Here is a 10,909-nt window from a genome sequence, read left to right on the forward strand (position 1 = left end):
TGCACGAGGAACTGTTCGTGAACAAGCACTACGGTCACTCCATCAACGTGCAGCTGATTGTGGACGCGCGCTCGAGGAACCTGAATGTGGTGCCATGTGACCCGGAAGCATCCACGATTCCTACGTGCTGTCGCAGACCAGTGACGGGGAGAACGTCGCGACGGGCGCGTACGGCGGCCTCCTAATAGACCATTGCGGCTACCCGTGCAGGGCGTGGGTGATAGCGCCTTTCCGATCGCCGACTGCGCCAGTGGAGTGTGCGTACAGCCAGGCTTACGGAACAACACGGTTTGTAATCGAAAGGTAGGTGTTATGGAGAGCTGCTTTCAGAAAAACTGTGTCTGTGAGATGTCTCGGAGCTACCTTTTTCTAAAGCGCAAAGGGCACACTGCGCATTGAATAGCCAGGCTATGAACAAACTGGTTTATGTGCACAGTGTATCCTAAGATAGCCACCATGCCAGGTTGTAGATAGAATTTGATTGTAGACAGACTGCACCGAATGGCAAACAGCAGCAGTATCATGTGGCCTGGCAAAAGAACTGCTGAGTACAGTTGTATCGAGCATCGCAATAAGTGGAGTGAAGGGTTCTGTTTGTTGTTGTAACCCCACAGACAATGAGCTGAAACACCCGATCCTGACTTCTCTGTGTCCATGATCCTCACAGGTCCTATTGCCTCAGTTTGCTAGATTTATAGCTTTTGGGTACATCACGCTGTTTTCTGTTCTAAAGGGTGCGGTACGTTCCGAGTATCTTAATTTTGCGCCTCCGCCAATGAGCTTTCGACGTTTGCTGGTAAGAAATAATTGCAAACCTAGAAGCGTGACCATATTAAGAGACACTCTGCGTTTCTTACGCTGTCGGACACAATAATGACGACGTTAATTTTTCTGATGCCAATGTGGGGTCAACTTTCTGTGGAAATACAGATACAGAGCCAAAGCATGCCATTTCGCTGCGTAGCTAAATATAGTTCAGCCAAAATAATTTGCTGGGTGTAACTTCACCACTTTAAAAAAAAAACTCTTATTGTTCTTTTTAGCCTTGTTTCTGAAACGTTGCTATGATATTAGTGAGATTTTTATTTTATTTACATATACTGCAGGCCCCACATGGGCCCAAGCAGGAGGGATAGCATACATAATAAATATAATAGTAATACATACGGCAAAACACATGAACACAGACGCGCACATATAAGGCTGCGTTACACAATTTATCATACAGCATAAACAACACTTTATAACAGAGTTTTTCAAATGTGCGCATAAACAAAACAAAAAAAAAAATTGCAGTTTTGGATCAGACTGCCCCCTAGAGAGAAAAAAACATAACTTCCAAAAAGCAAAAAACAACAGCAGCAAACGAAAATAGGTTGTAATGTGATGACGGTGCTAGTATTAAAGATACGATAAAAAAAGATATCTCAGTTTCGAAGGCTTCGTTTGGCAACTTATTCCAATCTTCAATGGTTGTGGGAAAAAAAGAATTCTTGTAAAGATTAGTTCTTGCAAATATGGCGGTTAAGGTGAGTGCATGACGATGCCTTGTCGAGCGCGTGTCAAGTTGTGAAATATAACTTTGTGGCTGAATACCCAATCTATGAAAATAAAGAGAATAGAGGAATTTTAACCGAGCTATTTTTCGTCGTTGAGTAAGGGTGGGAAGGTTGGACAGACGTAACATGTCTGTTGGGGAATCGAATCTATTGAACCGTCGGTAGATATATCTCACTGCTACGTTTTGTATCTTGTCGAGTTGTCCTATATCTTTCTTTGTATAAGGGTCCCATACTATGCTAGCATACTCTATAGTGGGTCGGACGATTGTCGAATAAGCAAGTTTTCTGAGTTCATTTGGTGCCTCACAGAGTTTTCTTCTTAGTAGTCCAAGCTTTCGGCGAGCGTTTGAACATATGTTATCAATATGTTTTGACTACTTTAAGTTACTAGTTAGTGTTACACCTAAGTATTTGTATTCTGACACTTCATTGATGGGTGTTTCTCCGATTGTGTATTGAAATTTTAAAGGGTGTTTCTTATTTGTCATGCAGAGGTGAACAGTTTTGTCATAATTGATTTCCATTTTCCATCGTTCACACCAACTGGCCAAACGATTAAGTTTATTGTTCAGAACTTCTTGATCTACGGGAGAGGTGATAGCGGAAAAAATAACACAATCGTCGGCGAATAAGCGGACTGAACAGTCCGCGCCCAGGAAGGATACTAGATCATTAATGTATATTAAAAATAACAATGGTCCCAGCACGGAACCTTGTGGCACCCCCGACGAAACCTTCAATATGCGAGAGTAACTTCCGTTAACGTCTACGAATTGGGATCTATTACGAAGATAAGCAGCTACCCACTTAAGTATATTATGAGGGATGGCAAGCTGATGTAGTTTAAATGGTAATTTATCGTGGGGTACTTTATCGAAGGCTTTCGAGTAATCAAGAAATATGATGTCTACCTGGCCGGCATGATCAAGAACTGCTGCAAACTCATGTACCGTGGTTACCAGTTGCGTGGCAGTAGAAAACCCCTGTCTAAACCCATGTTGCTGATCAGAAAGTAGATTATTTCGTTCTATGAATGTTTTAAGATATTTTACCACTATATGCTCCATAAGCTTGCATGATAGACAGGTTAGAGATATCGGACGGAAGTTAGTGACCGACATGTAATCTCCTTTCTTATGGACGGGTACAACGCGTGCTCTCAGCCAGTCATTGGGTAGAGAACTTGTTAAAAATGAGACTTGAAAAATGACTGTTAGGAAGTGAGCAAGTGATTCAGCATACCGTCTAAGAAAGGCACTCGGTATGTTATCAGGCCCCGGCGCCTTTTTTTCATCAATGTTTAATAGCATAGATACCACCCCATGATAGGAAATTTCAAAAGTCATGTCGCTTTCATCATCCGCATTACATAACAAGATTTCACTACACTGCGTAAAAAGTCCCTGAAAGTAATTATTGAATGTGTCGGCAATAACTGCGGCGTCTTCAATTATCGTGCCGCCTTCCCTAAGCCGCTCAACTTTCTTATTTCCGTTAGACAGATGTTGCCAGAACTTTTGTGGGTTTTCCCGGACAAAGTTTGGAAGCGTATTCGTGAAATAAAATGATCTTGAGTCTTGCAGTTTTTCCTTTAGTGTGTTACTTAGTTGTAAGATAACACCCGAATCTGGGTTTTGTCTTTTCCTTTGTCGCTTAATCCTACGCTTTAACTGAATAATTTCTCGAGTTATCCACGGGTTGTTATCCCGAATACGCTTCCGTTTGTCGGGTATAAATTTTTGTAAGCAATAGTTGATATGCTCCTTAAACGTGTTCCATAAACTATTCACATCATCACCAGAAAAGTTTTCAAAGCGTGAATCAAGGTAGTCTAAAACTGCAACGTCGTCTGCTTGGGTGTAGTTTTTAACGTACACAATATTAGGGGTTGATGCACATGATGTGTTGATGTGTTGTTGAAGATGTGTTAAACATCTTTATTCTTTTTTAACTCCTTTGGGTTTTCTTTGTTTGTTTGCCGCAGGTTTTCTGTAATCCATTACATCATAACTGGGTTGGGAAAAGGCGAAGGCTACGGTTTAAGAAAACCAATCAGCAGGTTGGGAAGAGACACTTGACTCACTAGGTGCGTGCAGTGCTATCAGAGACATAGACGAAAAAGAGAAGAATGCCGCTTTTGGGACAATTTTGAGTTACAGGTTAAGTTTCAGGAGAGGGAAAGCAACTTCCCAAGTTCCTCCTTCCCCACTTCTTCAACTGCTTGGGTTACGCTTTGCCTTTGTCACCGATTGGCTGGAGGGGGCCATATCACTTGCTTTTTGCCAAGTGACGGTGAGACAGTATAGTTTCCTGTTGAACAAACATGGTGTCTTTCTCTTGTGCAATGGGCAAGGGTGTGGATTGAGCTAGGAGCTTTGAGCTCAGGGTCCCTGGGTTCTGCATTGCGAGTTTTTGCTATACAATTTCCGAACTGTGGTACGCCACTGATCCTCCCTAGAGCCAACAGTAATTAAATGCGATCCAAATAGGATTTCGCTTTGCCAACAGTAATTGAATGCGATCCAAATAGGATTTCGCTTTGTGCCGTAGCTTGTGCGTGTTCCTATTTCGGTGTATTGCGCAGACACTGTGATTTTCCAGCACCAGAAGAGTTAATATATCAATAACCTCAAACTGCAGTGCCGGTGAACTTCACGGCACGGAACTTCACGGCATTCACGGCACGACACAAATACTGAACGCATTGACGCTGCCTGCATGCCACTCGGCGGTGAAGTCTCAAAAAGCCTGTACAAATGCAATGGTGCGGAAGGCAAACATTTTTCTTGAGGTGTGGCCGTGGCAGGTGTTTTTGTGGTTATGATGTTCGCTTTTAATTGGCTGAGTGTGTAAAAGTTGTTGCAACCTTTCTATGAAGCCATCATTCCTTTAGTCTTGCATGCTGCCACACGAAATAATGAAGCGGAAGGTTTGTGCATGCTAGAAACTAAAGGTGGGGGCATTGAAGAGGACTAAGAAAAAATATTTTAATATATTTACAATCCCCCCCCCCCTTTCTTTTATGGGCCTTCTTGTTGAGCAGCCTGCCCTAGCAGGGCTAAGACTTTTTTGCACTGTTCTCCATAAAAAATAGCCGCAATCTGTGTCTCCCTTGTTGCTTTGTGCTCTGCTTGTGCCATTCTGAGCTCCTCGAGGGCTGTATTTAGCCAAGGAAGGACACATTTTCATTTGAGTGGCATGTTTTCCGCCTGTTGCGCAAACAGGTATTTATAATACTGCCTGTCTGCAGCCTGCAGGTGGTATGCTGGGCCTCCAAGCTGGTTCTGGACAACACGGTCCCGGTCAGCGTAGGCCTGATGGTGGTGGTCGCCCTTCCAACGGCAGCAGTGCTGCCTCAGGCTGAAGGGGCGCCTCATCCTCGTCCAGTTGCCAGTCCAAAGGCTGGTAATCTTTCGTTCCCCGGACTTCGGCATCTTGAGGAAAATGACCCCGGGGGCCACAAAGACCTTGTGGCCGAAGGCCCAACCTTCCGGGCCAACCACGTTAGTTGCTGGCCGCACATTGACTGGTGCTTTGCTAACCCTGAGTACAATCCACAAGAATGTTTTTAATGTCACCCCTGTACATAGTTCGAGCGCACTCTTATTTGTTTCTCAGGAAATCATTTTGTGTGCATGTGGATCAAGCTCGATCGCTCAGCTCTCAACCGTTGTGGCTCTTGGTTTTGAAAGTAGCTAGGCTTGAGTGGAACCAGTCTACGGTGTAAAAATCGAACCCGGTCGTAGCTGTTGCGGCTATTATTTCTGAAAGTAGCTGGGTTCGTGTAGAGCCAGTCTGCAGTGTGGTTGTCAAGCCCGATCGTAGCTGTTGTGGCTATTAGTTGTGAAAGTCGCTGGGCTCGAATAGAGCCAGTCTATGGTGTGCAGGTCAAGCGCAATCTTAGCTGTTGCATCTATTTTTTGTGAAAATAGCTTGCTTCAATTTGGGCCAGTGCGCAGTGTTGATGCAGGCCACCCGATTTTCTGGTTGCTTGTCCCTGTGCTTCTTTCCAGTGATAAAAAGAATACCATAGCAGGTGTGCTCAGGGTGATACCAAGTTTAGTGAGTGTATGCCGGTCGGTGCTTAATAGATAGTACTAGCTTACTGCTCAATATGTGCAAGCAGAGGATGACTTCTTATTAATTGTGTTCCAAAAAAAATGAGATGTTTACAATTCCCTGTAATGCCGAATAAGAATGCAGCTCTTGAGGAGGGTACGGAGAGGAGGGTATTGTTCGTTTACCTTAAGTGCGCAGAGTGACCACATTTCTGGGACGTGGATCGAGTGGATTTGGGGGTGAAGAAACGACATACAGCTGCCGAGCTGCCATCTTGTTTATCAGGCGGGAAGAGAGGGGAAAAATAGAAACAATAGTGGAACGGCTGCACGACCTTAGCGCTGGATTCGTGGTGCCATCTGGTAACGGTCCATTACACTACCAACACTCCCCCTTAATGGACTGTCGCCACGTCCACATTCTTGACACCCAAACGTTCACAATGCTTGAGGGTCAGCCTTCCATTCAAGGCCTTGGTGAAAAGGTCTGCAGAGTTACTCGACGATTTGTTGTACTGGAGTTGCAGCTTTCCTTCTTCCACCTTTTCTCTCAGGAAGAAGTGCTTCAGATCAATGTGCTTGCTTCTCTTCGACGTGACTTGATTTTTCGCCAGCGCAATTGCACCCTGGTTGTCAACCAACAAGACCTGTGGTTCCTGTAGAAACTCGTGCACACTAAGCTCCTTCATGAAGTTCTCTAGCCACATAACTTCCTTTGTAGCATGACACATGGTCATATACTCTGCTTCGACGGTTGACAGTGCAGTACTTTGTTGTTTCCTGCTGCTCCAGGAAATTGCAGCGCCGGCTAGCGACAACACATAACCATTGAATGACTTCCTGTCAGCCTTGTCACTAGCCCAGTCTGCATCGCAAAATACCTGCACACACTTCCCAGTTCTTTGGTAGATTAGTGCACAATTTTTCGTCTGCTTCACATAGCGAAGGATGTGCTTTATGCCACTCCAGTTCTCTTCTGTGGGATGTTCGTTTAACTGCCTCACGTAAGTGGTGGCAAAAGCCATGTCCGGTCTTGTTCCTCCGACAAGGTAAAGCAACGCACCAATTGCCTGTCTGTACTTGCGCGGCAGGTCTTCTTTCATTCGGTCGTCGCTCTCTCCTCTTTGGTACTTGCTTCCAGGATCCAAAAGAGATGATGCTGCCTTAGCATCTGCCTTGCCTTGATCAGACGGCATAGACCGTCTGATCGAGGGTCAGTTTTCCATCCCTTTCTCTTTTCATTCATATGGAAACGATGTGGCTGGCTTCCCCCAGGTCTTTTGCGTCAAATTCGCTTCCTCCTCTTCTGCGATGACCAAGAGGTCATCAACGTAGACTCCTACAATGAGCTTCTTCTCTTTGCTGACATATACACAGGGGTCTGCTTTCGATCTTGTCATCCCCTGCAACTTCAGCAGTTTGTCCAAGGTGAGATTCTACTCCCTTCCAGACTGTCGCAGTCCATACAAGCTCTTCTTTAGAAGGCAGACTTCATCCTTCTTGCAATCACCAAAAGGCTGCGGTTGTTCCAAGTAGACAGTCTCCTTCAGTGTACCGTTCAAGTATGCTGCCGTGATTTCAACCTGGTGGATCTTCCAATTTCTCTCGACTGCTATGGCTAGCAGCGTCCTGATGGACTTCAGCTTGACAACAGGAGAGAAGGTCTCCTTGTAGTCGGTTCCTTCCACCTGGGAGTATCCGCACGCTACTAACCGTGCCTTGTACCTCTCCAAGTCACCGTTCTCGTCGTATTTCTTGCGGATTACCCACTTGCACTTTACGACCTCTCTCGCCTTCGGTCGTGGCACCAGTTCCCATGTTCCTGAAGCTTCAAGGCTGTTCAGTTCACTCTGTATAGCTGCTTTCCATCTCTCTTTGTCTGATGCAGAAAAGGCTTCGTGTAGAGTTTCTGGATCTTCCCGGTTGTTTTGCTTGGCTATGCAGGAGCCGTGACATCCACTTTGATGTGGTCCCTTCTTTGCCAGTCTCGCCAACCTTCTGTATGCTTGCGTACCACAATCTGTCACGTTGGATATCTGCTGTGTAGCTCCGTTGTCGTCTTCATCAGCTGATGAGCTAACTTCTTCGGCATTGTTGTGGCCAGTATCATTTCGATCTGAACCACCAACCTCATGTGACCCGCTCCAGCTGTCTTCTACTTGAAAAATGATTGTGCCCTCGGTGTCGTCACATACATCAACGTCAGTGCTTGGAGCCTGGGCAAGCTTGCACGGGAAAGAGTCTCCTTCGAAGGTGACGTCTCGACTCACAAAGAAGCGGTCTACTTTCTGGTTCCACAGCTTGTACCCCTTCACTCCTTCTGGGTAGCCGACCAGTATGCACTCCTGTGCTTTCGGGTCCAACTTGCTTCCCTTGCATCGTCTGTTTCGCAGACTCCATGTTCTGCATCTGAACACTCTTAGGTGGTCCAGTTTCACTTCTCCCCCTGTCCACAGAGCTTCCGGTGACTCTCCTTCGACTGCTTTCGATGAACACTTGTTCCTGATGATGTGACTTGCAGTGACAACGGCGTCAGCCCAAGGTTCTTTGGGGACGCCTGACTGGATGAGGAGACACCTCGTCATGTCAAGCAGAGTTTGGTTCATTCTCTCGGCAACTCCATTCTGCTCAGGTATGCCAGGAATGGTGAGCCGACGCTTTATGCCATGCTTGGCCAGGTACTCATCAAACTCTTTGCTTGTGTACTCTCCTCCATTGTCACTACGCAAAGTCTTCACATTCGTGTTGTGGAGAATCTCGACCATTCGTCTGTACTGGTCGAATCTGTCCAGCACTTCATTCTTCCTCTTCATTGGGTACACTACAGTGAATTTGGAGTAGTCATCAATGGATGTGACAAAGTAGTTTAACCCTCCCTTCGAGGCAGGTGTGATCTTTCCAACTACATCCGAGTGAACCAGCTCCAGTGGGGCCTTAGCCTTTGTTCCACCCTTCTTCGGAAGCTGCTTTTCTTCAATTTGCCGAGTGCACATGTCGAGCACTTTGCATCTTGACTGCTTCTACCACTTTGGCAAAGTTTTTCGACAGCTTCATGGTGGAGATGACCGAGTCGTCGATGCCACAGGGCGACGTCTGTCGCCTTTGCTAACTTCAATGTTGCAAGCGACTTACTCTCAGTGTACAATTTACCATCGCGTTTGGCTACGACAATTAGGTCACCATTTGCTTCAATCACTTTAGCTTTTCCGTTGCTGAAAGTCACGCTCAGTCCACGTTCCTCAATCTTCCCAACTGACAAGAGGTTACCGTCTAAGCTTGGTACGTAGAGGACATCTTGGAGCTCGACGACAGTGCCACCGCAGTCTTTCGAAAGTTCAATCTTTACCTGTCCTCTCCCGACGACTTCCATGACCTCCTTATTTTCTGCCTCAACAGTCGAACAGCAGGGCTTGAAAGTGGTGAATTTGGCTCTGTTTGACGTCATGTGGTCAATTGCTCCACTGCCAAGGTACCAGATGTGTGACCCTGAGGAACTTCCACCTCTGGCACAGAGCGCCTTCTTCGGTTCACTGGAATTTCGTCTTCTCTGTGAGCCGCATCCTTCGTCATCGGGACCCTCCTTGCATTCCCTGGCAATGTGTCCAAATTTTCCGCACCGAACTCATTGTTTCGGTTCAAAGCAGCTTGTACCAGTGCCAGTTGCTTCTTTCCTTGAAAAATGTTCTTGCCCGTTACGTTTGTGGAGCTGACTGCTCCTCATAATGGCTTGTTCTTTGTCATGAGGGCCTTGTTTTCCTCACTCTCATTTAGTTTGTCTTTTTTACGTTTGACTTGGCGCTTTTCTTCTACCAGCAGCCTTGCTTTCACCTTCTTCGTCGTGAGCGTTCCTTCGTCTTGCTCAAGATTTAGGATAAGTGATTCATACGTTTCTGGCAAGCCCATCAGCATCATCAGTGCCACTTCCCTGTCAGTGAAGGCGTATCCTGCCGTTTAAAGCTTCCTCTGTAGGTTTATTATTCAATCCAGGTAATCCTTCATGGTTTCATCTGGCTCCATTCTGGTGCTGGAGAAGTCTCCCATCAACTGAAGAGCATGCAGTAGCCCACACTTTAAATGTATCTCTTCCAATGTATTCCAGGCCTCACGAGCTGTCAAACATTCCCCAATGCCGTCCAGGCAGGTGTCTTCCACTACTAGGAACATGAATGTCAAAGCCTTGGTGTTCATCCTCTCGTCGTTCATCATTTCTCTCCCACCATAGCCAGGCTCGATGGCTTCCCAACAGCCTTTCTGGACGAGTGCCGCTCTGGCTCAAATCGCCCACGCATGGTAATTTTCGTTTGAGAGTTTTGGTATTTTGAATTCGTCCAGCGCCGCCATCCTATCGCTTTGCTTTGTCGAGAGCGGTTCGAAGTAGGCTTACAGCGATGAACTTGCGTTGGGTTCCCGTTGCACGTCTTGTGGCACCCAGCGAAGCAGGAACACACGTACAGGTTTGACGACGTCTTCCACGAACCGTCGACGGAGTTCTCCTTCGTTCACTTCTTTGCCGAGAGATTCGTCACTGGCGTGTCAGTCACTTCTTCCCGACACTTTCATCACTGGCACGCACCGAACCGATGTCAGTACTTCTTTCCGACAGCCACAGGTGTCGCACAATGATCCGTCCTGCTCGGAAAGCGCAAAGGTCACTTCTTACCGACAACTTCGCTGTACCCACGCTTGGTGTGTGTATATAGACGTCTTCCGAACATAACACCCCATGGAGTCCGCAGCGAGACCGGTGTCCGGCGACGCTCCATTCGTCTGATGAAGAATGCGCCACCTTTTACTTTCTTGAAGGGCACACACCGCTTGTCAGTCACTTCGTCCTTGACAGTTTCAGTACACTCATGCTCGTCTAATCTTCTTCAGGCATCGGCACGACGTAGCGAAGACGGTGTTGCTTGACAGTTGTTTCTTCAATGTGGTCGTACCTTTTCATCACTCATTAAAGGTGATCCCTTTTCCGAAATAATGGTCGATGTGTCGTCCTGGGCCCATAACCTGTTTGTTTATCTTAAGTGCACAGTGTGACCACATTTCTGGGACGCGGATCGAGTGGATTTGGGGATGAAGAAACGACATACAGCTGTCAAGCTGCCATTTTGTTTATCAAGCGGGAAGAGAGGGGGGAAAATGCAAACAAAAGGGGAACGGCTGCACGACCTTAGCGCTGGATTCGTGTCGCCATCCGATAACGGTTCATTACACTACCAACAGGTATGCCCCTCCTCCTCCCCTCCATCCTCCCTCCACCCCTTCCCTCATCCTCCTTCCTCCCTCATG

General features: G+C 46.6%; 1 pseudogene; it reads right to left on the bottom strand.

The window, feature by feature from the left end:
• Positions 1-9,255: 9,255 nt before the first annotated feature.
• LOC121836658 lies at positions 9,256-9,961 on the bottom strand (annotated as a pseudogene).
• Positions 9,962-10,909: the final 948 nt, after the last annotated feature.

Source organism: Ixodes scapularis, unplaced genomic scaffold, assembly GCF_016920785.2.
Source record: "Ixodes scapularis isolate PalLabHiFi unplaced genomic scaffold, ASM1692078v2 PGA_scaffold2__306_contigs__length_199485367, whole genome shotgun sequence".
NCBI lineage: Eukaryota > Metazoa > Arthropoda > Arachnida > Ixodida > Ixodidae > Ixodes > Ixodes scapularis.